The 25869-nt window shown below is 47.0% G+C and overlaps 1 protein-coding gene across 1 annotated transcript in view; it reads left to right on the top strand.

Annotated features, from left to right (window-relative positions):
* Nucleotides 1-25869, top strand: part of ZFHX3 (zinc finger homeobox 3) — a 233639-nt gene that overhangs the window by 113071 nt on the left and 94699 nt on the right. The window lies entirely within an intron of this gene.

Below are 25869 nucleotides of genomic sequence, written 5' to 3'. Positions count from 1 at the left end.
GTGATTTGTTACTTTTTTGTTCTTCTCCATATTGTCTTAAAAAATACCATTTCTTGGGGGCGCCTGTGTGGCTCAGTCAGTTAAGCATCCGACTTTGACTCAGGTCATGACCTCACGGTTCGTGGGTATGAGCCCCACATCGGGCTCTGTGCTGACAGCTCAGAGCCTGGAGCCTGCTTCCGATTCTGTGTCTTCCTCTCTCTCTGCCCCTCCCTACCTCAAGTCTGTCTCTCTCTGTCTCAAAAATAAACTTTTAAAAATAACATATCTTAAAGTCTATTAAAGGCGTCATTTTCCTAAGGGTTCCCAAATCTGTTTGTGCATCAGAATCAGCTGGTGAACCCCATAAAGTAAAGATTCTGGCCATGAATTGATTCTGTACATCTGTGCTGGGGAAATAAAAGGGGTCTGTGTTTCTGGCAAAGTCCTGAGTCACCTGGTCCTTGAAGGGCACTTAGGAAATACTGACCCTGATGAAAGAATATCTTATAAAAATATTTCTAAGCCATGGTCTTTCAGATTCACTGAATGTTTCTAGTTTCTTTTCATAAATGAGTCAAGGGGTACTTCTTATTGGTAAAGATGCTCTCTGTTGACGTATTGTCTGTTTCCTTCTCTGCAAAGGTAGAGACTGTTGTTTCCTGTTCCTCTAGGGTAACAGAATCTTCCTTACGGTATTACTGTTTTACAGAATGTAAATGGTACTGTATGTATTTTGTGAATGGCTTCTTGGAACTTTGCTATTTGTGTTTTTTTGATGTCACTAAATATTTTTATACCCCATGATTTTTACCAGCTGCACAGTATATCCAGGTGTGAAAGTGCCATCGTTTATTTCGCCAATGTCCCCTCGTCTTTTTGTTAACTGTTACTGTGCAGGCACCTTGTGTGTTCTATTGAGTACACATCCCTAGCCTCTAGTTGTTGGTGTGAAGTGGCTCCCAAACTCTTTACCATCCCTGTCACCTGCTTGTGACCTGCCTGTCCCCTGGATGATGATGCTCATTATGAGATGGGGTGCTCCTCATGGGATGGTGAGACTTCATTGATTACAGGGAGTCTTTCTCCTTCCTTGATTTAGACCCTGAATAATTAAGCTTCTGTTCTTTCATTAAACAGCCAAATCAGACCTTTGGCTGGTCCAGTGGAACTTGTGTTCTGAAATGATGAGGGTCTGGCTTGCGCCTATGTTTTCATAGAACAGACAATTAAAGCAGATCTCCTTGTCCCCCCGGACCTGAGGACAGGACGTAATGTAAATGGCTGTTTTCCTTCATCCTGCTTATGCCCCTGTTTCAGAGTAGCTGGCTACCCTTCCAAATGTATCTTATCTGGAAATAAACCATGAAGTTGTCATATTTATATATTTTTAAATTTATTTTTATTTTTGAGTCCATTGTAAAACAAACAAACAAAACTTCTGGGAATGTAGAGAAACTTAAGAAAGAGAATCATCCCTAACCTCACTCCCCTAAGATGGTTTTAATTTTAAACATTTTAGCATTTGTGATTTCAGCCATATCTGTACAGATGTGATATTATCTAGTAGAATTTTAATGATGCTGTGTATATATCTTGTAAATGGCCTTTTTTAAAAAAAGGTTTATTTATTTTTGAAAGAGAGCGTGAGTGGGGGAGGGGCATAGAGAGAAGGGGACCGAGGATCCAAGGCAGGCTCTGCACTGACAGCAGTGAGCACAAGGCAGGGCTTGAACTCATGAACCATGAGATCAAGACCTGAGCTGAAGTTGGATGCCCCACCGACTGAGCCACCCAGGTGCCCTGAAACAGTGTGCACCTATCCTTTAAAAGGCATATAAGAACTTTACAGTGTTTGATTTTCTTGAATATCCCTAAATATTTTGCTTCCATGTGATTTTTTCATAGCCGCTCAGCACACCGCCGTGGGAAGGCACGATGAATATTTATTTCCTTCTCTGGTCTTCAGGTTTTTCCCCCCACTCTTAAAAATCAAATTTTAGTGAGTACGTAATATAAACACATAAGTTAAAAGTGCTCTTTTGATATCAAAGACATGAAACATGTATTTGCTCTCTGTTAGAGTTCCATGGCGCCTCCTTTCATCGTTGTCTTTTACTGTTGATGGTATGTTTTGAGATTCCAAAGCTTAAATTTTTTGTATCAATAGATCTTTTCATTTCTGTTTCCTTCCCTTTTGTTAAGCTTAGAAATCCCTGTACGCTGCCAAGATCAGGTTCACTTATATCCCCATTTAGTTCTCTTATGGTTCAATGTTTTGACACTAAACTCCATAATCCATCTGGAGTTTATTTTGTTATATATCGTGAGGCAAGGATTCTTCCATGTTTATTTTTGTCTCAATTAGTTGTCCTTCCCAGCCCCATTTACTAAGCAATCTACCCATCCTTTCTTGCAGTGCTTAGAAATGCCACCATATCACACACTAAATTTGTACTTGGACCTGGCCCTAGCCTTTCTCTTGTTCCATTTATTTGTCCTGACTCGGGACCATACAGAGCTGTCTTATTTCTTTTAGTTTTGCACTGTCTGGTGTTAAAGTCTGATAATTCTCCTCAGTCTCCTTTTTAAAATGTTTTCTAGTTTACCTATTCCTCTCTGTGGCTTTTAAGAGTTTTGTTTTTATTTATGTTTCTTTGTTCTGGTTTTTTTGTTTTTTGGGTGTTGATGGACATGACTTCTGTCTCTATGCACATCTCTTTAGAAACGTTAGACAAGAGAAGCCCAGTCGGTAAAGATGATCCCTTGTAGACCTTTTGCTCCAGATTGACTTTGACACATGATCACTGTCCTTTGGGTCAGTGCAGAGACACCTTAGCATCCTAGAAGCACATCCTCTTATTTACAGGTTTTCACAAGCATATCATAAGAGACAAGATCACATGTCAGTAGGTTCCCTGTGGTAGTCCCCTGATCTACCAGTTCAAAATGAGCAATTATAGCAGTAGGGACAATATTGGGGGGGAAAACAGGGAAAGAGTTAAGGAAAGAAGCCTCTTGTTCTGTACCTGGTGAGCTTGTGTTTACTTCTCGTGATTCGTTGCTTCCGTAGGTGCTCACAGAGAACTGCTCAAAGACTTCAGAGCTTTGCCACATACAGTGTTCTAGGCCATAAGTCTCAGGATTTGGCTCCATTAAAAATCAGGAAATGTGTCCCTCCTGAATCCTGTTTTACTTTTTCTGGGTGATGTAAATCATGGAAGCAGTGCGTGAGAGAGAATAACCTTGCCAGGTTAAGGAGTTACCTCTAGAGTGGTTGGTGCCAAATCTGTGTCTTTTTAGAATAGTCCTTGGATCAAACCATGCCTGGCAGGTAGGAAGCGCTCAGGCACCAGCTGCTGCTAATAGCTCTCTGGAGTTAACAGAATGAGCGTAATGCTTTTAAAATTTGCACCGAGACCCTGTTTTGAGAGGAGGCAGTTCTGGGTTTCTTAAGATCTAGCCGGGTGGATCTGTTTGAACGGAGGCTGACTGTGTTGCCTGGCACACTTGTGTCAAGAGGAAAGCCAGGGACCGTCCCTGCTTCTCTCCTCTTCTGTGACGCTGGATGGATGATCTGCTCTCTGCCCACTTGTCAGGTGGGATCAGCGTGGTGGCGGGATAATTTGTGTGATGTGCTGCTTTGTTAGGGCCATTTTAAAGGCAAACTTTTGCAATTGAAACAGAGAACAAAGCAAGGCAGGGTTAAACAGAGGAGAAACGAACACCAGATTTTGGAGAAGACAGTGTGGGGTGGGTGTCCTGGATGGGAGCATGGATTGCTTCCTGCTCACTTCTTCATCATTTTTTTTTTTTTTTCTGTGTGACAGAGGGCAATGGTTAGGATCAGTATGGGTACTTGGGGAGAAAGCAGCAGCTCTTCTCCACACTTAGCTATGGTTCTAGAAGCAGCTCATTTCTTTGTTTCTTTTTGATGTCAGAATATGAAATCATTAACAGTTGGGATTAAACAAGCCCATGTTATAGATCTTGGGGTCTTGGGCCAAGTTTCCCCACGCTGTCTGGGCTGTTGGTCTCTTTCTGTCTTGGCATCCTCTTCCTCCACAGCCAGACAGACCTGCTCCAATCCTGCCCTCTACCTTATTGCTGTCTGTGCACAGTGAACCTCAGAAGAGTCGGAGAAGTGAAAGAACAAGGCAGTTCCTGGCTTGTCTCTGGCAGACAGGGGCTGGGCTCTCCATGAGCATCGTGGTCCTTAGATGCGGAGCATCTTGCATACTTGTTGGTCCTTTGACCCGTTCAGGTGCTCTGTGTTCCTTGCTGTGCTGTTGAGGTGGAGGACAGCTGCCTTCTGTTGGAAACCCCCTTGGACCGTGTCGGTTTTGTTGACTGTTTGGCCGTGAATGCCCCCGTGAGTGTGCTTCTCTCCAGAGAAGCCACTGTCCCATTTGGTTCTTGACATCTTGTCCCACGTCACTCTTCTCTCTCAGTTATATCTTGCTGCTCCATTTAACTAGCTTGAAGTTTTTGAATTGTATATGGTGAAGCAAGAGAGCACAGAGCTTTCTAGACAGCGTGATCAGTAGAGCCAGGAGGCCTGAGTTTGAATCCTGCCCCTGCCATGTAATAACTGTGTTAATGCAAACAAGAGATTTCACCTCCTAATTTGGAGTTGACTGTTGTCATGTTGCAGCATCCCCTTCATCAGGCGGCTGTGAGGACGTGTAGGATGTGGAACGCTGCCTGGTGTGTAGAGCAGGGACTCGGCAGCTGTGGGCATTTACTCATCTGTGCGGTAGAGAATCCACGCTTTCAAAACAACAACAGCAACTCTCAGGACTTTGTAGATAGAGATTTTCACCAGATACTTCGTTTTGCATGGAAAAACTTATCTCTGTGACAAGATATTAATGGCATAATAACCAGAAGTGGAACGTCATTCCCCTCCTCTTGAGCGTGGGGTGGACTTAGTGAATCACATCTCGTGATTACAGCATGGAATGGGAGTAGGGGTGGCTTGCCAGTGGGGGAGCCTGGCAGGAAGGGGCCCTCCTTCACTAAGTGATGGACAGTCACTTGTGATAAGTGCTAAGTCCGGCCAATGTCACGTACTCCTGAGATAATGCATTGGGAAGGGTACTTTACAGAAGATCGAGAACCTCACTGTAATCCTATGAAAACATTGGACAAACCCCGACTGAGTGGTGCTTTTATAGATACCTGACCAGAGCTCTTTGGAAGTGTCCAGGTCACAGCAGGTGGAGGGGTGGTCAGAGATTGGAGGAGCCTACATGCAGTACGGGATCCTGGTCTGGATCCTGGAACGGAACAGGGCCGTGAATGGAAGGATGGGTGGGATCTGAATCAAGTTTGTTCTTTAATGATAGTATTGTACCAATGTCAGTGTTTGGTTGGGCCGGGTGTGCCAGGTGGTAAGATGCAGGGTGTTAAGTAGTAGGCAAGCTGCGTGGAGGGCACACGGAGCTCTTTGCCCCTCTTCTGTACATCTAAAATGACTTCAAATCAAAAAGCTTAAAACACCAAACAGCTAAAAACCTCACAGTGCTTGCTAGTTTGAAGGATGTCTCATCGGTGTGAAAAGAACATGAAGAAAACAGTAGAAACCCCACCCCCATGTCCCCTTGTTGTGACCACGCCTCCTAAGGGCAGTGACTCTTACTGGGTGGTGTGCCTTCCTTCTAGGCCTTTTTCTTTCTTTCTTTCTTTCTTTTTTTTTTTTTTTTTTTAAAGTTTTCTTTATTTTTGATACAGAGAGCAACAGAGCATGAGACGGGGAGGGGCAGAGAGAGAAGGAGACACAGAACCGGAAGCAGGCTCCAGGCTCTGAGCTGTCAGCACAGAGCCTGACGCGGGGCTCGAACCCACGAACATGAGATCTGACCTGAGCCAAAGTTGGACGCTTAACCAACTGAGCCACCCAAGCGCCCCTTCTAGGCCTTTTTCTAAGTGCACACAAACACTCTTATTAAAAATCTTAAAGAGCCTTTTTTTTTTTTTTTTTTTTTTTTTGCTCTTCTTCTGATTATATGCCTCAGACGTTGCAAAGCTTTTCATTTTAGCACAACTATTTTCCACATAAATTCCTTTTCGGACATATTTTGGCTCTTCCATAAGACTTACTTCCAGCACTGTTTGTTGAGCCAGTGCTTAATTTTATTTTCCATTCCTTCTTCTAACCCATCCAGGTCCCATTTATATTGCCTCTGCCCTTGCCAGTCTTTCTAAAGCCTCCCAAATTAGCATCATCTGAGAATTTAATTAACTTGCTGTTTACTAACCCTCTCCTTTCAAGATAATTAATGAGGATGTGAAGTGCCACTGGACCTGACACTGCCCCCAGTGGCACCAGCGCGGCCCCCTGTGGAGTGGGCCCCAGGGGAGGGGGTGCCTTCCCCCCCCCTTGTTTACCTGTGGCGGGCACCCGGGCTGTGTGGCCACAACGAGGTGCCGATACCAATGGCCAACGTTTGCTTAGAATCAGGCTTTCTTGCCTTGCCTTTTATCCACTTGTTTTCCGCCTTGTTAATTAAAAACCTTCATTTTACTTAGAATGGAATGCGTATTTTTTGTGCTATTCCCTAGACAGGGTCTACATTGCAGGGCTTGAAATTAAACTAGCTGAGCGAGTCAGGTGTTCCAATTCCCTTTTGTTTCTAGAAAAGGTGGCAGTGTATCATCCCCTGCATTGCCCTGCTCCCGGCCCCTCACACAGCTTTCTGCTTAATCCAGAGAACTAGAGGTCACCATGGATGGAGAAGCATTGCTGTCCGCTAGAACTTTCTGTGATGATGGAAATGTTCTGTGTCTGTGCTGTCCACTAGCGGCTAGTCACGTGAGGTTATGGAGCACTTGAAATACGGCATGTGGAGGAATGGGACTTCTCACTTATTTAAGTGTAGATAGTCCCATGTGGCTAATGGCCACCACGTTAGACAACCACTGTGGGTGACCTTTTTCTTTGCCTTGAGTTATCTGTGGCAGGTCTGAAGCCCCTGGTGGTTTCTGTACCCTCCCCAGCAGCTTCTGCTTTGGCACAGAAGGTAAACTGATTTCACCCTCACATTCAGCAAGCTGTAATTAGGAAGGTAAGTTTTCCGAAGGAAAAAGATGTTACTTTCTAAATCCAAATGTAAATGACTTGGATTATCCGTGTCACTGAGCACTTCATTCATGCAGATAATTGAGAATTGACAGTGTCCTTTTCCCTCAATTACTTCCTGATAGTTCCATGTGTTACAATGGGAGAAACATAGAGCTGTTTTTAAATAGCTATGTTAATGTCCTCATTAATTTTACCTTTTTCTACCAATTAGCAAATATTAACTCCTTGGCAGAATTAAGTTGGCTTCCTTTACGAAGCCACAGTCATTCTGAAGTCGCTTACCACGCGGGCCTGGTGCAGCTCAGCTCTTGCCTTGTGCTCTGTGGCTCTGCTCAGCGGGCACCGTGTTTCAGGAGGGTCTTTGTGCTGGCTTGTTCATCAGGTGGCACGGTATGGTGGGACCAACGCTAAAGCAGGACTCGAAGGCCTGGGACCAACTTCCATGGCCTTTGCTCCCAAGCCACACTGTCTGGCACACATGGCACAGCCCAGGCGCCTACAGGGGTGACGCACGTGTCGTAGATGGGCGTCTGTGCTGGCTGGGACTCAGCTAGGGGTTGTCGAGCTGCGGGAGCGTGCGGCCGGCCGGCCAGATCCTCCACGCTTCCTCCCTCCCTTCCATTTTCCCTTCCCCTTTCTTCTTAAATCTTAGTTGTGTGGGAAATTCACACTTTTTAATCGTTATTTATTTTTGAGAGACAGAGAGAGAAAGGACGTGAGCAGGGGAGGGGCAGGGAGAAAGGGGAACATAGAATCTGAAACAGGCTCCAGACTCTGAGCTGTCAGCGCAGAGCTTGACGCAGGGCTTGATCTCACAAACCATGAGATCGTGACCTGAGCCGAAGGCAGACGTTTCACCGACAGAGCCGCCCAGGCGCCCTAAAAATTCAGTGTTAACTGTTAATGAAGAGTCTCGTAAAACTCTCAGAGTTTCGTGACTCATACCTGCAGGCGCCCCCAGCTGCCGCCCTTTGCCGGCTGGGACTTAACTCCTCTGTCCAGTAGACAGCCAAGAAAGGCTTCTGTCTCCGCATAATTTCACAAGGCAGTTGTGAGAATCATTTGAACTAATGAAGGCCAAACCCTTTGAAATTTATGCAGGGCTAGATATGTGGAGATGGGGTTATTGAGAAAACATTCAGATACTTTCTTTTCCTAAATCCAGACTTCGTGACCACTCATTGTTGGATGCTGAGATCATTGTTAGCATTCTTCTTTCCAGAGATGCTCAGAAATTAAGAGGATGTGTAAGAAGGTACGCAGGGATGAGAGCGATGTAATTTTTCCCTTTTTCATTTTTGCTCCCTTGATTGTCAATCCTGCATTATTTTCAGCTCCTGGAAGGCATAGAAGCAGCTTACTCTTTTGTTGTTGTTAGTAACTCCATCATCAGATTAGTTAAAAGTTGACTCAGTTACAGGTATTGTTTAGTTCTGGATAAATGTATAACCCTAACTTACTGAGGTGGCATTCTTCACGGTGTTTATAGGATGAGATGCAGTATTGGAGAAGGAGTGCCATGGGGAGAGAACACGCTTACACGCAAGTTCTTACGTTTAAAAGCATGAAAACCGGGTGAAGTTTAATTGTTCTGGAGTCATTTCATAATTCCCAGTTAAATGGTACTTGAGTTACTGTTGACCTTCACTTTGAAGCTGCTTATTTTGATATCAAGTTTGCAAGCCTTGCTCTTGCTCTTTTTTGACAAGTTGGAAGGAAGTTACTTTGTTCAACGAAGTGTGTGTGTGTGTGTGTGTGTGTGTGTGTGTGTGTGTTTTCTCTCCTCTCTTCACAGATACTGCAAATGAGTAAATTTTACACAAGTTTTTTTTTTTATAATTTATTTTAAATGTTTTATGTATTTTTGATACAGAGAGAGACAGAGCATGAGAGGGGGAGGGGCAGAGAGAGAAGGAGACACAGAACCAGAAGCAGCCTCCAGGCTCTGAGCTAGCTGTCAGCACAGAGCCTGACGCAGGGCTCGAACCCACGAATGTGAGATCTGACCTGAGCCGAAGTGGGAGGCTTAACCGACTGAGCCACCCAGGCACCCCTTCCGTGAGGTTTTTCATCAGGAGTCAGTACATCCCGGTCAGGGGGTGGGGAATCCAACTAGTCCCTGGTTTATATATAAAGTTTTATTGGAACACTGCTATGCATGTTATTTTAACTGTTGCCCAGCACCACTTTTGTGCAGTGATAGCAGAGTTCAGTAGTTGGAACAGAAGCTGTATGGCCCTTCAAGGCCTAAAATAGTTACCATCCTGATACTTAACAGACTCCTGGTCTAGATGAATGAAACATACCTTTTAAGAGAGTGTATTTTTCTGGATTCAGGGAAACTATGGATCAAGAAATCATTCTATACAAATGCAATTATTGTCGGCTTGGTCGGCCCTGGTTTATTTCTGTGATCTTAAGAATTTGCTTATTAGATGTTGAATGCAATGACCCTGGTTTCATGGTAACTAAACCTGCATCAGCTTCTCGCTAATGTACTGCTAGTCATTTTATTCGGTGGACTGAGTAGCTTTCAACGCTTCTATGGGAAGGACACTGCTCATTAGCAGATATGTTCAGCCTTCAGTTAGGCTAAAATCTGAATGCTTTCTCAACCTGAAACAGTGCGTATTATTCTAAATGTTAAGTAATATAGCTCTCTACAAAGACAAAGTGCTTCCTGGTCATTATGAGCTGTGCGCCCTCGTCATTCCTCACGATAATGCCGTGAAGGAGGTTCTTAGTATTGCCATCCAGATTTTTATCACTGAAGCAGGAAAGGAGGGTGACTTGCTGAAGGTCACATAATAACAAAGCCCACTGGCAATTTGTGTCATCTCATGAGTCATGTTGGCGCTGGGGAATGCAGCTGGCACCGGCAGTCCTCACGCCCAGAGGCAAGCCAGTCCTCCTGACAGGTTCTGCCCCTGAAAAGCCCGTGATTTCATTAGCAAGGTAAGTGAAGAGGCCGTCAAGTAATTAATTCATCTTTGTGTAGACTGAGGACCCCAATGAAATCAGATGGTGGGGAAGGTTTTCTGAGTCTTCCAGTGCTCTTTCCAACCAATTCCCATCACTTGACTACTTAAATTTTTTGCGGGGGGAGGTGCCTGGGTGGCTCAGTCAGTAAGCTTCTGACTTTGGCTCAGGTCATTATCTCACTGTCGGTGAGTTCAAGCCCTGCCTCAGGCTCTGTGCTGTCAGTTCAGAGCCCGGAGCCTGCTTCAGATTCTGTGTCTCCCTCTCTCTCTGCCCCTCTTCTGCTCACGCTTTCGTGCGCTCTTTCTCTCTCTCCCCCTCCCCCCCCCCCCCCCCCCCCCCCTCTCTCCCTCCCTCTCTCTCTCCCTCCCTCCCTCTCGCTCCCTCCCTCCCTCCCTTCCTCTCAAAGATAAACAAAGAATTTAAAAAATGTAGAAAAAAATTTTTTGCGTGGTCGTTTAGGAAGTATATTCATACCGATTGTCTCACTGGATGGAGTCTCATGGCCCCTCATTGTGAGGTGGTGTTATTTACAGTTAGGGAGAGACTTTGCATCACAGCCCCTCTCTTCTGCGTGGCTCCTGATCTAAGCCCATGTTCTTGATACAGAATAATCTGACTCTTGTGTGTTCAGCAGGAGGACACATAATCTCTGTCTTCAGGAACCTTCCGGTCACCCTGGAGAACATGCCCCCTACGTAATGATGGTAGCCAGCACCTAAGGTGTCATTGGGAAAAGATAGGCTGAGATGAAGTCTCTTGAGTTCAGAGAAGGAGGTCCTGGAGACAGAAATAGGATGGGAGATGGGGTGCTCAGAAAGGGGAGTAGAATGTGCCTGAGCTGGAATGGAGGTAGGTACAGGATAGAATGGTATTGACTGACTCCCCCCCGGCCCCCACACACACCAGAGAGAGAGCGAGAGCGCGACCCCTGAGGGATGAGAAGGAGACCAGGGTGGGACAGGGGAGTGGTGGGTGAAAATGCTGTTCGTGGCGGGCCTGGGTGGCTCAGTTAAGGGTTCTCAGCTCAGGGCATGATTTCAGCGTTAGTGAGTTCGAGCCCCATATCTGTGCGGACAGTGCAGAGCCTGCTTGGGATTCTCTGCCTGTCTCTCTCTCTCTCTGCCCCTTCCTTCTCACTCTTTCTCTCAAAAAAAAAAATGAATAAATAAACATTAAAAAAATAACATTCAGAGATTATTCATCCCGTCATTGATATGTGAGGAAACAAGAAACAGGCATAGGGACAGACGGAGGGGGGAGTGAATGAATCCAAAGCTGAAAGATTGTTAAAGACCATAAAAATAAGAGGTTTCCCCCAAAACTGGGAATGACTGTTGGTTCCTTTGGCTTCATGTCCTCATGATGCAATCTGGAGAGGTCATTGAGAGATTGGTATTTTAAGACCTAGCCCTTTAAAATGCCCACTGAGAAAGGATCCGTAGTTTGTGTTGATACCTGCCCAGCAGGTTACTGGGTTGGAGATTCCAAAGATGGCACCTGCCAGCTGCTGCGGTGGTGGGCGAGTGATCGGCTTCGTCTTAATCCTGTGTCCCCAGGAAGAGGGCCCTGGTGGGTTTGTGTCCAGATGTCACCGTGCACCGGAAACCCAGTAACTACTACCGTGCACAGTGCATGCCCACAGCGTCCCAGCGCCCCAGGGCCAGGAGTCGGTAGCAATCTCCTTCTTCACCTTACCTCCGGCCTTCTCCGAAGCCTTCCATTTTGTTCAAAGAAATCTTTCCAGTTGCCAGTCGCCACTGTTTGAGATGCAGTTTTCTGGAGTTTGAATTTTGTGGTGGTTCACCGGCAGCATTTGTCAATGATCATCATTCTGGAATGAAACTGTGCCTCCTGGCAGATCTCCTCCCTGTTGGTTGGATCTTCTCAAACAAAATGAGTTTGTAGACCGAGAGGAGAGGATGATTTGGTCAGTGTAGACTGGGGTAAAAAACAAAACAAAACCCCCCAAATCCACAAAATATCCCCTCTCTTTTTACTATTTAAAATAAGCTCGGAAAAAAAAAATCTCACTGACTAGCCTCACAGCCATGTTCCGTTGGGAACTGCGAGCAGAAGCGGGAGGTGATGTCACTGGACCACGTTGCTTGGCACCTCTGGGGAGGGTCTGGGGCCAGCGAGCAGGCGGGGCGGCCTGGAGTTGGTGCGTACGCCGGAAGGGAAAGCAGCCCATCTAAGCCCAGGTGTAGAACGTTCTCTTCTTTGCGGGTCTCAGAATTTACAAATACATGAAAGTAGATGTAATCGGCTCTTAGGGAGTGACAGGAATCGAGGGTCCAGGCCACAGCCACTCTCAGCAGCTGCCAGTTGTGGAAGAAGATGGAAAGTTTGGGAAGAAAAGTGTGTGCATATTTGTGTGTGTGTGTGTGTGTGTGAGTGAATGAGAGAGAGAGAGAGAGAGGGAGGGAGGGAGGGATGGATGGATGGAGGTCTTTATCCAGACTTTTCCACCCTGGAGATCAGCAGATGCCACAGGAGTACCTACTGAGCCATCTCCTCACGGGTGTCTGTGTATGGTCACAAGTCTCCCCTGGCTCTTGGAGAGCTTATATGTTTAGAACTAAAATATGTACTAAATTGTTTTTGTCTGTAAAGGTGTGGTGGACACTGCCAACTCGTTGGCGGAGTCCTGATGGCTTGAGTCCCTTCCCGCTGGGAGGCATCTGTTGGAGTTTGCTCTCTGTGCCTCTTCTTCTAGATGTTTCTCAACACATCGAACTCTTTTTTGTCCGTTGAATAGGAACAAGCTCTCATGAAGGAGTGTAGCGATCTTAAAGCTCTATAAATACGTAGACAGAAACGGAAGGATACAGTGATGGAGACCAGCTAAGTTGTTCTCTGGCTGGGGGGCATTTTGGTGGATTCGCAGTGGAGAAGGAGAAGGGCTTCTGCGATTCATAGGCTGAGAAATGAAGTCACCGATACAGCCATTTACAGTAACGATATCCCGCCGTAGAACCTTACCCAACCAAGCAGTAATTAGTAAAATAAACATGTTTATTCTCTCAGTCCCAGCCTCCTGTGTCAGTCATCAAGGAATGTAGAGCCCACGTGGAGGCCAAGTGAAGGCTGTGCGGGACAGTGGTGCCCATAGGTGGGGCTTGCCTCCTGCCACAGGACCCCAGAGGCGTGGAGACGAGAGTGCGAGCTCCGGTGTGATGGGGGAGGACGACCAGGTAGGGGCGCCAGGTAGGGGCCACCAAGACCAGAAAGAGCAGGGTTGGTGGGTGAGGTGGAAAGGGCCAGGAGGCTGGTTTTATGTCAAGTGTGAAGTGGAGTGAAGGGTTGAACGCTGAGGGGAGGGAGGGAGTCTGGTCTAGATTAGAGGTCGGCAAGCTAAAGACCAAGAGTAACAGTGAAGCATTAGAGGCTTTCCTTGTTTGTGCAGACTGTCAGCCATTTATTTTTAGGAGCCACTGTGGGTCAGGAGCTGTGCTGAGACAGAAGGGCGCAGTTTGGTCTCCTGGCCTGTGACTTGCTGTTCGCAGGGCAGCAGGGAGGCAGGTGGTGCTTTGTAGCCCAGCACGATGAGTCCGGCATGGAGGTTGCTCCCGGTGGGCTTCAGGGTCCAGAGTGGGGGAGAGAGGTACGATTGGGTGTTAGGGAAGGCTCCGGAGAGGGAGTGGCCTGTGAGCTGGGCCTTTGCACAAAGAGGGATCTGATCTTCCTGACTGTATATTTGTTTTCTTATATTCTGCTCATCCTGACATCTTTACAGAGACCCGGTTATTCTCATTTTACTTCAGTCCTATAATGAGACTGTTGACTTTTTGCAGTTCAGTGGTATGGCCCAATGTGATCTTTCCCCACTAATTAAATGGACTTCTCTCATGGGCCTCATTCCTTTGGTGTCGTTGCTTCCACAGGCTTTGTGTTCTGAAACAGGTAGGTGGTGGACTCTGATCCAAACCTCAGGGAAAATAAGGGTTCCTAGCTACATCTTAGACATGGAACTGTTTCTGATTTAGAAAGGACCAGAAACACTGTTTTCATATCATCCCTGCTCGAAGCTGTCATACATAACCTCCCCTCTAAGATAGCGACCCTTAAATGGGCTTGTGTGGAAATCATCTGGAGAGCTTATTAAAACTCACATTGCTGGGCCAGACCCCTGGGGTTTCCAGGGAGTGCTGATGCTGTTGGTCTGGGAGCCAAACATTGAGAACCTCTGGGTTTTGGGAAACCCGGCCTCCGGGAGAAGGACCTCCTATATTCTGGGCGAGACCTTCCCTTAGCATGGTCTTCTCAGACTTCCACTGGGGTGCTCCTCCCAGCCAGTCAGCCGAGCAGGTGCCACACTGCACAGGGGCTTCAGGGAGTGAAGCCAGCTCTTCAGCCTCCCCGTGAAGCCCTGCAGATGATCCTTCTGAGAACCCAGAATCCCTCAGTGCATGTGCGGTTTGCAGAGGGTGCTGGGTCACGTGAAATGGGATTCCAGACTCTTGACTTTCCACCTCCTCTTCTGTGTGGAGGTAACCATTCTCAAGACCAAGACCTGATCTCAAAAACAAATGTCAGCCGTGAGGAGTAGCAGCTTTGTTCTTGTCCATAGTCAGTTCTTGGCCCTTCCAGTATGGCTGTCAGACTTCAGCCACGTCTTTATTCTCTCCTGCTGATTGGTGTGGGGACCTTTCTGGGAGGGACTCCCCTTGGGATCTGGAAATGGTGTTGAGGCGAGGGCACTCATACTGAGTGGCAACCAAAGGAGGCTAGCAGAAACCCGGAGATCCTGCAGCCCAATGGTACCCTCATTCTTTGAGCTCATGCCTATTGGATGATTAATTGGTGTCCTCCACACTGCCGGACAATTAAGGAAAGCAGAAGAAGGAGGGAAAAGTCTTCAGTTAGGCCTAATTTGGCACCATATTGTTTTCTGTTAATCTATTTTGTTTTCTGTCCGTCTGTCCCAAGGGACGGATGTCTTGCTGCTTGCTGAAGCATGCATAACTAATGTCCTCATTAAGGGCTGATCTGTTTATCAGGGCCATGCGAGGAAGCCGGCCTGCCAAACCTAGGCGCAAGCTGGGGGCGGTTACCTCCCTCTGGGCCTTAGCCCCACCTCATTAAGCTGGTCCGGGCTATTGATTGGGAGCCTGTGTTTGGAAGAGTCTTACTTACTCCATGCATTATCTTGACAGATTGATCAGACCTGATTGAGAACCTCTTAAAGGAACGAACAGCTGTAATGGGAAAGTTGGACTCTGTCATCCGTTAGGATGATTCTGGGAGCAAGAAGAACAAGGCTGACATCTTGGAGCAATTGTATTTACAATTAACATGGCTGAAAAACGATTGCCTCTATTGATCCCCCCTTCCTGCAATTACGGCCCCATTGTTTACATTCCAGCACTTCAGTTATAAAAAGGAAATTCAATAATTATTGCATTATTTAAAGTTAAAGTGCCACAGAGTTTGCTGGCTACGCTTGCTGGTTGATTTAACGTTCAGTAAAATCCATGCTGAGCTCTCCATCTTGAGGCCGAACAATATCGGCTTTTAATGAGACCTACCAGGTGGGGGGGAAGGAGAGCAAAACCCGGTGCACTGGGTGTTTGTCTGGGTTATTTATGGGGGGAACCCGAAAGCAGGGCAGCGAAAGTAGCCATGTCATTGTTTGCAAAACTATATCCGCTCTCGTGCGTGGCCATCCCCTCTGCGGCCGGCCATCTTCTGGCCTCTCAGCTCAGACGCCACTCTCCTTTCCAGAGAAGCTTCTTTCTCCTCTCACTCGCTTGTCCCTTGCCCCCCAAGTGCCACCATATTCTTCGACTTCATGCAAAATCCGTGGAATTTAAGGAGAAAGGATCAGGTGCCTTTGCAGCCCCAGTGACTGGTATCAGAGGCGTTTGCTCAGAAGGAACTTGTATCTCCTGCCTTGTCACCTTCCCATTTTCTCTTTCAAGGGACTAATGAAATAAAAATGAAGCACCTCAGGGTTCCTGGGTGGCTCAGTCAGTTAAGCATCTGATTTCAGCTCAGGTCATGATCTTACTATTGTGAGTTTGAGCCCTGTGTCAGGCTCTGTGTTGACAGCTGGGAGCCTGGAGCCTGCTTCGGATTCTGTGTCTCCCTGTCTTTCTGCTCCTTCTCTGCTCATGTTCTGTCTCTCTCTCAAAAATAAACATAATTTTTTTTAAATGAAGCACATCTTACAAGGGAGAAGTGAGCCCTGTGTGTGCTCACTGCCCCCCACCTCCACCCCCGGGTCCATGTCACCCTGGCTGCCTGTCGTCGCCTCTCATAATGAAGGTGATGAGAGTGTTTGTCAGCAAATCATGGGAGCTTAAGAGAAGCCTCCAGGTTTGAGCGCCAAATTCTTGCTCTCAGCAGCCAGAAAGTTCAAGAATGTGGGAGGCATCTTAAAGACATTTTATCTTGTCTAGTATTTGCTTGAAATTCTTTCATGGGCTCCGTTCCAGGACGCCATCTGGACAGGTGCGCTCAGCAGGATGCGGAACTTAGGAAAAAGTGATGCCTCATGCCTCCCCGTCAAGAGTCACGCTTTCAGCGACAGCCCTAGGAAATTTTACACTGCAGGTGTGGAAGCGGGGAGACAGGTGAATAGGGCCAGCTCCTACTTTTACGCGGTATCTGGAGCGGGCCGGGAGCAGGCAGCTGCTTCCGTGTGACTTGTTCATTAAAGAGAGGACTTCTTGTGTGTCGGCATCTCATGATTTATCTAGTGCAGTTTGCTAGAATCGGAAATACTCTGTGGGAAAAGGCGGGGTGCAGAGATTTTAGACTCTGGAAAATTTTCTCCTTACAGGGGAATATCTCCATGTAGTTGTTCTGCTCAGGTTTCTGTTCTGTGGCAGTTGCTGTTCTCAGAATGTGGTCCCAGACCCACAGCATCTGCGTCGCCACCCCCTCCCCCCCCAAGATTGTTAGAAACGCAAACTCTTGGTCCCCACCCCAGGCCTGCTGAATCAGAAACCCCTGGGGTGGACCCAACCATCCAGGCATAACATGCCCTCGGGTGTTCCTGGTGCACGCTCTGGTTAGCGAACCAGCGAGCTAGAACACCATCTGATGGGTAATGACCAAGCCCATGGTGTTGCACCTGCCAGTCAAGAGTGAGGAAGCAAAATCTCGGCTCAGGGTAGAGAGATGATGGCTGTGCCAAGTACTTGGGTAGTCCTTCACATCCTCTGAAGGATTTTCGTATTTGTTTTCTCATGTGGTTTTGAAAATTGCCCCCTGAGGAAGACGGCCAAGTATAAACATCTTTATTTTACAGATGAAGTAACGCACCTGTTCTGACCACCGGGCACATGTTTTTTCTGCCATGTTGACTGTCACGGGACTGGAGACAAATAGGCAAATCCTTCAGAGCGGATCTAGGGGATCAGGGAGGTGCCTGGCAGCCATTTCAGCTGAGCTCTCCTCCGTTCACCTGGTCTTCACCTGGGGTGCTGCTAGACACGATAAAGAACACGGTTCTTGATTTTCCATATATTGGCACTGCCACAGGGGGAGAGACCCAGTAATACAGATCTGGTTCTGGGGCAGGGACATGGGCTTGGGGTGTGGATCCTGGCCGTGCCTGCACCAGCAGCATGACTTTGGGCAAGGGACTTAAAATTAAGCACCTCTGACAAAGAAGTTGGTCCTGTGTGTGTTCATTATCCCTTCCATGTTACAGTTTCTGTAGACCACAGTTTCTTTACGGTCAACCTGGGATTCCTCTTTGCGGCTGAGGGTGCTGGAGGGGAGGTCCCAGGGAGTGGGGAAGGCCAGGTTGGTTGCAAGAAGGGAAATACCAAATAGGTAAATTCAGTAGATGTTTATTTTGATCCCTAATCCCAAACCTTAACTAATTTGAGAAACAATGACAGTAATAGTAATAGCCTTATCACAAAGGCTTGTCCTGCTTCGGGTGCTCTATTAAGCACTCTGTGTGCATTATCCCATCGACGCCTCCCAACAGTGCTCTGCAGAGGCTCTGGTATGGTCACCTCGTTGCATGTGGGAGACCCAGCAGTGTATATAACTTGCCCGAGGTAGTACAGAGTTAGGGTTTCCCATCAGTGTATCTTAACCCATGGTGCACCATTATTGGCGACATTTTGGTGTGGAGTTGAAGGAAGACATGCTGGAGTAGATGGCGGTGTTTATTTTTACTTGGGAGTTGGCAACGGCAAGAACTGGAAAGTAGCGTAGAGAAGAGATGCAGCTTGAAGAGTGGGTAACATACATCACCAGTATGTTATCCTAGTGAAGGGCTGATCTTCAGGTTCAAAAAGACTTTGGTTGATTCTGGAGGGTGGTCAGTTTGATGTTAGCCTTGGGGGACCCACCTTGTGGTTTCACCTAGCACATACCCCTTTCAAGCTTCCGAGCTCTGTGTGTAGACGTTTCTTTGACCGTCATGGAAACTCTCCCTCATTTGGCTTGTGACCTGATGCTCCAATGGGCCCCTTCCTTTGGGAAAACCCCTACATACCTGATAAGCTTCCTCTCCTTTCTGGAGTTTCCCCAACAGAGAGAAATGATTTCTGTTTTGTGAAGGTGTCTACATTCTGCAAGAGACCGTATTTTGGATTTCTTGTTGTTAGTTTCCTTCGAGGATGTACTGTATGTCTCTCAAGGAAATGCTCATATTGAGACTGGAACCAGGAGATGTAAGGGAAACAACACGGGCATGAGAAGTCTCCCCTTCAGCTCTGGAGCTCAAATACCGAGAATGAACACTCATGGCTTGTCCAGGGCACAAGGAGTCTGGCCTAGAAACCAGAAAATAGGTCAGAGTAACGTAAATGGATTGATCTAAGGGAACGTTTTTACTTCCTTTCACTTGCTCTTATAAATGATGGTTGGGGCTTGTATCTTATGGTATCTGCAGGGCTCCTACAGTGAAATAGGACTAAATTAGCATGTGCCAAGGATGAGGGCATGAGTGGGTGAAAAGCCAACATGAAACAGAAAATACGTATATATTTAGGTTGACCTTCTGGAAGCCTTCCTAAGAATGTGACATGAAGTTTGAAACTGTAACACAACCACTGATTTAAAAGTTAACCGCCTCCATTCCCGGTTGTGTTACACCTGCAACAATTTATTTTTTAGGCATTTAAGGCAAATATCTGGGTGTGGGGAATCTGCTGTTCCAGAATGACCCCTGGGGTCAGTGCGGAGTGGCTGGGTGGCTGTGGACTTGGCATCGAGCCCCAGGTTCCAGTCCTGTTTCTTCCATACTCTCTGAGACCTCAGAGGGAGGCCCATGACCTGCCTGAGTTCTGGGTTTGTTCGTGCACAGGAGCCAAATGCTGCCCACCTTGCAGGGCGAGCCCTTGTAAGGTGGAAAGTGTCTGTGGGTGTTTGCTGAGTGATAAATGCTATGAATGGGTACAACGCCCACTTGTATGTAGGGACTCAGTAAACTGACTCTCGTCTTCCTGTTCCTTCTCACTGGTAGTGCTCGTGACTTTGTAGTTCCTGGCCGGAGGGGAAAACTGGAGCCCCGGCCGGGCGCGCTGTGGTTAGTAGTTGGCCCGCCCTCGCCACATTCCTCGGCAGGTGTCACGGGCTTCGTTCTGCGTGCCCGCCGCCGGGGTTCTCCCCCGCTCCCCGGGCGCTGTGTGGCCAGCCCGTTTGCCCAGAGGGACGCCTGGGAGCTGCCTTGCGTCGTCCGTCACAGTTTTCACTTGCTCACGGAGGAGAGGCGCACTGTGTGCATGGAAGAGGGAAGGGCGTGTGTTTACAGTCACAGGTGGGGTCCTCCTGAGGAGGCGTCGTTAGAGTCCTGTGTGTTTTCATTCGTGAACGTGTATGCGTGTGGGAATGTACTCTGTCCATTTCTACTTTACAGGGGAGGCTTTGACAAAACCTGATCAATATTTTGCATTCCATGCATGAAGAACCAGATGTTAGAAGTTTCTATCACTGGGGAGGAGGAAGGAGCAGAGCCCCTTCAGATTCACAGAAATCAATGTTCTCTGACAGAAGTTGGTTAGTTTTCCTGGGAAACAAGTTACAGGAACACACTTTTTTGATTTTCACGATGAATTATTTTCTAACAAGAGTCCTCTTTTCGTCTCTTTGACTTGCAGTTGTTGGCCAGGGTGAATGCGCACCACATACTAATGGGGTAGACTCTCATAAAGTTAACACGGGCTGGCTTCCTTCCTCTCCCTTCTTTTTTAATTATTAATTTGCCTTTTGCACTTGGATTTACGCTCCAGGTTCATTATCGAGGTGCTTCTGATTGCAGCGATGGCTTTTCCTTTCTGAGCTATGCCGCCACCCACCCCCCAAGGTAGACCCACAAGGGAAGATGTGGGGCATTCAATGCTTCTGTGTATGGGGCACAGGATGTCACCTTCCAGCTAAATCAAGATGGGACAAGCATTTTATGTTTTATATTTTATTTTATTTTTGGCGGAGTGAGCATTTTGTTTATTTAAAAATTTTTTTTAGTGGTTATTTTACTTTTTGAGAGAGAAAGAGTGTGTGAGCAGGGGAGGGACAGAGAAAGAGGGAGACAGAATCTGAAGCAGTCTCCAGTCTCTGAGCTGTCAGCACAGAGCCTGACGCGGGGTGTGAATTCACAAACCGTGAAATCAACACCTGGGCTTGAACTCATAAACTGTGAGATCATGACCTGAGCCAAAGTTGGATGCTTAGCCGACTGAGCCATCCAGGCGCCCCTGGATGAGCATTTTAAAAGAGCTCTAGCAAGATCAGAAGAAAGAGGTTCAGGAAATGGTCCCGGAGCAGTACGAGTGAGCCCACACCCCCTTGTCTTCACAGTATAGAGCACTGACTGCCAGTGTGTGCAAGCCATGTTGCCAGCGGCTCTCAGTGCGGATAGCAGTACCGCCCCCCTGTTTTAACTCCGAGAAGTTGGACATTGTTGGGCTCTTCTTCTACGTCCATTTATGAGTCAAACTGGGTACTTCTTAGAGGTCATTATACTTCTTTGAGCATTCAGAAAGTAACTCATACTGCCAAGTATGGAACTTTCTTTCTTTGGAAGAAGTTCATATAACCCACTTTTTAAGCCAGCCAGTGACCTTGAGGAAAATCAAGGAAACCCTTAGGCAGGTTGAAGGTTATAGGTCACTGACCCGAGTGAGTTTGGGTAGACCTCAATTGCCACTATTCTTTAGCTAAGTTGATCTTGGTTTCTTGATTTCTTAGTTGGTCATGCTTCTTCATCATTATTAGTTTGTGGATAGGTACAGTTTTTCTTGAGTAAGCCAGTGATTTTCAGTGTTCCAGCGGGCATATTCTCACGATATTCAAGCCAAAGGGATACCCTTCTCATATCCCTCTTGACATGTCCTCCAAGTCACCACTGTCACGGTCTTAATCATCTGCAGGTTAAGACCCTGGGGTAGGGCGTGTTCTCTGTGTGTGTGTGTGTGTGTGTGTGTGTGTGTGTGTGTGTTAGCATAGCGTATAATATGTTGTTGACACTTGAAAGCGATTCAGAACCAAATCGTGTCCGGTGGGCTTAACAGCTGGTTTTCTTTGGGTCCATGTGTAATGTGTGTGACTGACAGCCTACTAGCCACAGCTGAAGTTGTTTTGTTTTCTTTTTTAAACTTTATGCCTGACCTGGGGTGCCTGGGTGGCTCAGTCAGTTGAGCATCTAACTCTTGGTTTTGGCTCCGGTCATGATCTCACCGCTTGTGTGTTTGAGCCCCGCCTTGGGCTCTTTGCTGTCAGGGAGGATTCTCTCTCCCTCCCTCCTTCTCTGCCCCTCCCCTGCTTTCTTTCTCAAAATAAATAAATAAACTTAAAAATTTTAAATAAACTCTACACTTGACCTGATCGAGGTAAGCAGTTAAGAATCTTGAATGCAGAGTAAAGTGGAAAAAGTAAAGCAAATGCTAGGTCCCTCTCCCCAAGGATGGGAGGGCCCTGTGATAGAGAGGGAGAGGGTTGTAGAGTTGAGGATTTGAGTGGGAGAAAAAATCCCTTCGTGGAGAGAAGAGCAAAAATTCTGAACGGGGGCAGCTGCTTTATTGAGTGTTCCCCTGGGATTTGTGCCTTGGTGGATTCTTCATATATTACAGTGAATTTAATTAAATACATTGGGATCCCAATTGGGGGTATTCTAATTAGCTGGGTCAGGAACAAAATTGTTCTCTCTCCTTCTCCAGATGAAAACATCTACTCTCTTCTGCAGAGGAAGCATGGCCTGGGCTGCCGGCTTCCCTTCATAGAGTCCTCATTGGTCTCTCCAGCCCCACCCCCATCCCCTGCTGCTGCTTATTAGGTGGGTTCCCAGGGTAGAAGCCTGGGGGCATGACCAGTGCCATTGGAGATGGAGAGGGTGTCTGGCCAGCAGGTCAGGGCACTGACCCATTCAGCATCTGGGTAATGACCAGGTGGTGTGGAGGAGATCCTAGGGGATAGGACCCTACTGCTAGCTTTGGATCCCCGTTTGCTCCGGGTTGGACAGCTTGGGAAGTACCGAGTGAGAACTTAACACAGTTTGGTAAGAGCAAGATCTCTGACATGCAGGTACGCTCAGGTTGTGATCACAAGATTCGGTTGTGGGGCACCTGAGTGGCTCAATGAGTTAGGCATCCAACTTTGGCTCAGGACATGATCTTGAGGTTCCTGACTTCGAGCCCTGTATAGAGCTCTCTGCTGTCACCACAGAGCCCACTTCAGATCCCCTGTCCCCCATCTCTACCCTCTCAAAAATGAATAAACATTAAAAATATTTTTTAAAAAGTTTGGGATGTAACTTTTATAAGCAGGTGTTTCCTAGCAACCAATAAATAGTTTATTCTGGATTTCTATTTTTTTAGTGTGTTGGAGAATGAACCCAAAGTGCAAAAGCTGGCTTGGAATTTTGACTTAAGCTTTTGTACAGGTCTTTAAGAGAAGATGCTAAATATTCCCTAGACCAGGATCAAGGGGAGAGGCCATGGATCTGCTTACCTTGTTTCCTCTTATTCATTTCTCTACTATTTGTAGTGCGTACCCATTTCCCTTCCAAAATGGCTTTCAAACGGCAGACTGAAGAATTCCTTGTGGCACCGTTTACCCAGCAGTTCGAGTATAGAGTGTTTTCATCATATTGGTTATTTTTAAAGCAGGAGTTCCCAGTATGATGTTCATGCAAATTCAGGATTTATATAGTTCTATCAGAACCCAAGAGGCCGTGGATTTGAGGGCAAAAGGCATTTGACATCTCAGCTGCCATCCAACTCTTTTTGGCCCCATTGTCCTCTCTTCTGGCTCAGAGATTGGAAACTTCAGCCATTTGGAAAAGAGCCTTCATATCCGTATTATGATTTTATGTTGAGGACTCAGTGCCTTATTGCAGGGAAATCCTGTCTCACGGGAGGGGAATAGGAGTTTGGGGGTAAGGCTTTAATGATTCTTGATCTGAATTCATAGCTTATAATATTACCAGAATCCCTCGATAAAATTCATTGCTTTGGATTCCATTGCTATTTTCCCTGTTACCTTTTATTTCGTCAGTTGTTGTTGAAGCTTTAATAAATGTAGTTCTTTTGGTCTTAGTGACCCACGACAGCAGTACAAGTTTCCCCATGCTGGCTCTCATACAAGTTTCCTGCTCCTTAATCCCAAGCCAAACCCCTTGCTCCAGAAAGATCTTTGTCCAGTTTTTGACTTTCTGGAGGGTGAGAGGACTCTGGAGAAGTTGAGGGGCATTGAACATGGATAGGCAAGCTCATCCTTTCCCTTTATACCTAGCCCATCAGGCTCTCCTCTCCCCAGGGTTACAGCCTCTGGAAAAGATTGCTTTGGTGAATGCCACCTTCCTGAAATCTTCTTCAAGGACCTTGTCTCAGAGGCACATTGAAGATAAACCATTAAAAATGAAATCAGCTCAAATTTATTTCTAGAAAAGTAGGTTTTTATGATCAGCTGTTGTAGTTGCATTAACACTTAACATTGAGTTCGCTGGTTCTTCCGACGCCTTCTGGTTCTGAAATTGCTGTAGGATGGCCGTCACTGGTAGGGGTATGGCTTTGTTCCAGCTCTGCACCTGAGTGGGTCAAATCATCCATTACCTATACCTTGGCCTCAGAGTGAGAGATGGTATGGAGTTGTTTAGCCCGTTTACATGACGGAGAACCTGGCCCACCCCCACCCCCCACAGTGATTTTTCTGCAACAGTCAGTTGGCGCGTTCATACTTCCGTCTTCCAGTAAGGCTCATATGTGCTTCTAGAATTTTCATACTTTCCTCATGAACAAAGAATGTGTCCATGTGAGCACCTGAGCCTGGACCTGTGTCACTCACTAGGAAGTGCTGGTAGGGCTGCTCTGGGATTTTTCATGGAGCACAGGGCATTGTAACTGCTCTGTCTTCTCACTGTCTCAAACTATAATCAGGACAAGAAGGCTATCGAAGCAGGAGGAGCCACAGTTACCCCGGCATGGGCACCGACAAGTGCAGGTCAGAGAGGACAGGAACATCACCAAGTAGCTCTAGGGCATTTTTTGTGTCTTCCGTGTCCTCTTGAGCCAGGCTCCGGGGTCAGGAGATGGGGGTAGGGAGAAGGAGGGCAGGATAGTTAATAACACAAACACATAAAACACATTATCTGAGTTCCTCCTCTAAAAGGATGCTGGGGGATATGAGATGCTGGTCCTTGTTCCCTCTCTCCCACTAACTTGCTTGCTTGCTTACCTTGGATCATTCACTTAAGTTTATTAGAATTGTTTCCCCTGCTTTATAAAGTGCAGCCAAAAGAAAAATTCTCTCTTCTAAAATGAGGTCATCTGAAATGAAGGAGATTATCCTTTCTATACCAGGAGCTCATCACTTTCCAGCTGTTAGCAAGACGGGCCCACACCTTGCATCGTTTTCTCAGAGAAGCGCACAAACTTTGTGAATTCTGCCCTTGAATCATCTCTGAGTCTTCTGCTCACGGAAGTCTGGGGGCTGCTAACTGTTCCCATGACCTCTCCGGTTTTTGCGCCCCTCACTTTAGTCCTGTGTGTGCCTGCTTTCTGCCAGGTTTCGGGCTTCCTTGTTCTGGAATCAGAACACACAAACACAACAAAGAGTGTAATTTTGACCATCCGATGCACTAAGCCAAGTCAAGTGACCTTCAGATGTTGACTGGAACCAGTCTGGAGAAGTTTATTTTTCTGTCATTTTTTTTTTTTTTTAAATCAAAGGAAAACCTAGTTTTAGGTTCTTCTAATAGACTGTGGTTCTAAATATAAAAACTTGACCTGTCCTTCTCATGGAAAAGCCAGACAGCAGCTTTGGCTCAGTTACTGACCTAGGGTTCTATGCAGGGAGAGTGACCATGTAGGCTGTCACCTAAGCACAGGTTGACTGACCTTTGTAAAGGGCCAGGTAGTATTATTTGAGGCTTTGGGGCCCATGCTGTCTCTGGTGCAGCCACTCATCTCTGGTGGTTGGAAGGCAACCATCGTTAATATGCAGATCTGTGGATGTGGCTATGTTCTGTTAAAACTTTATTTATAAATTTAGGCAGCAGGTTGGAGTCGGCCATTGTTTGCAAACCCAGATCTAAATCAAGCAGGACGCTTTGGAGAGTGTGGGGAGGAACTTTGATTATTGTGCCAGGAAGACCCAGGCCACATGGGGAGGGTCTGCTCGGTCAGCAGCTTAGCAGCCTTGAGGGAAGCCGCCCGCCGGGGAGGGGACGTTCAGGGGGAGTTGGGGACGGGAGTCTGCAGGCTGCTGGTCCTCGAAGCGTTGCTGGAGGGGGAACGTCCATTGGGGAAGACAGAACACCCCCTCCCGAGAATCTCAGCCCTGGGCCGAGGCCGGGAATGGGAGGGCTCATGGCAGCGGTGGCTTCGAGTAGCTCACCCACAACGTCCCTCTCCTCTGCC

Source organism: Suricata suricatta, chromosome 16, assembly GCF_006229205.1.
Source record: "Suricata suricatta isolate VVHF042 chromosome 16, meerkat_22Aug2017_6uvM2_HiC, whole genome shotgun sequence".
NCBI classification, from domain to species: domain Eukaryota; kingdom Metazoa; phylum Chordata; class Mammalia; order Carnivora; family Herpestidae; genus Suricata; species Suricata suricatta.
The sequence above is the reverse complement of the archived record's forward strand: the minus strand, read 5'-3'. Positions and strand labels throughout refer to the sequence as shown.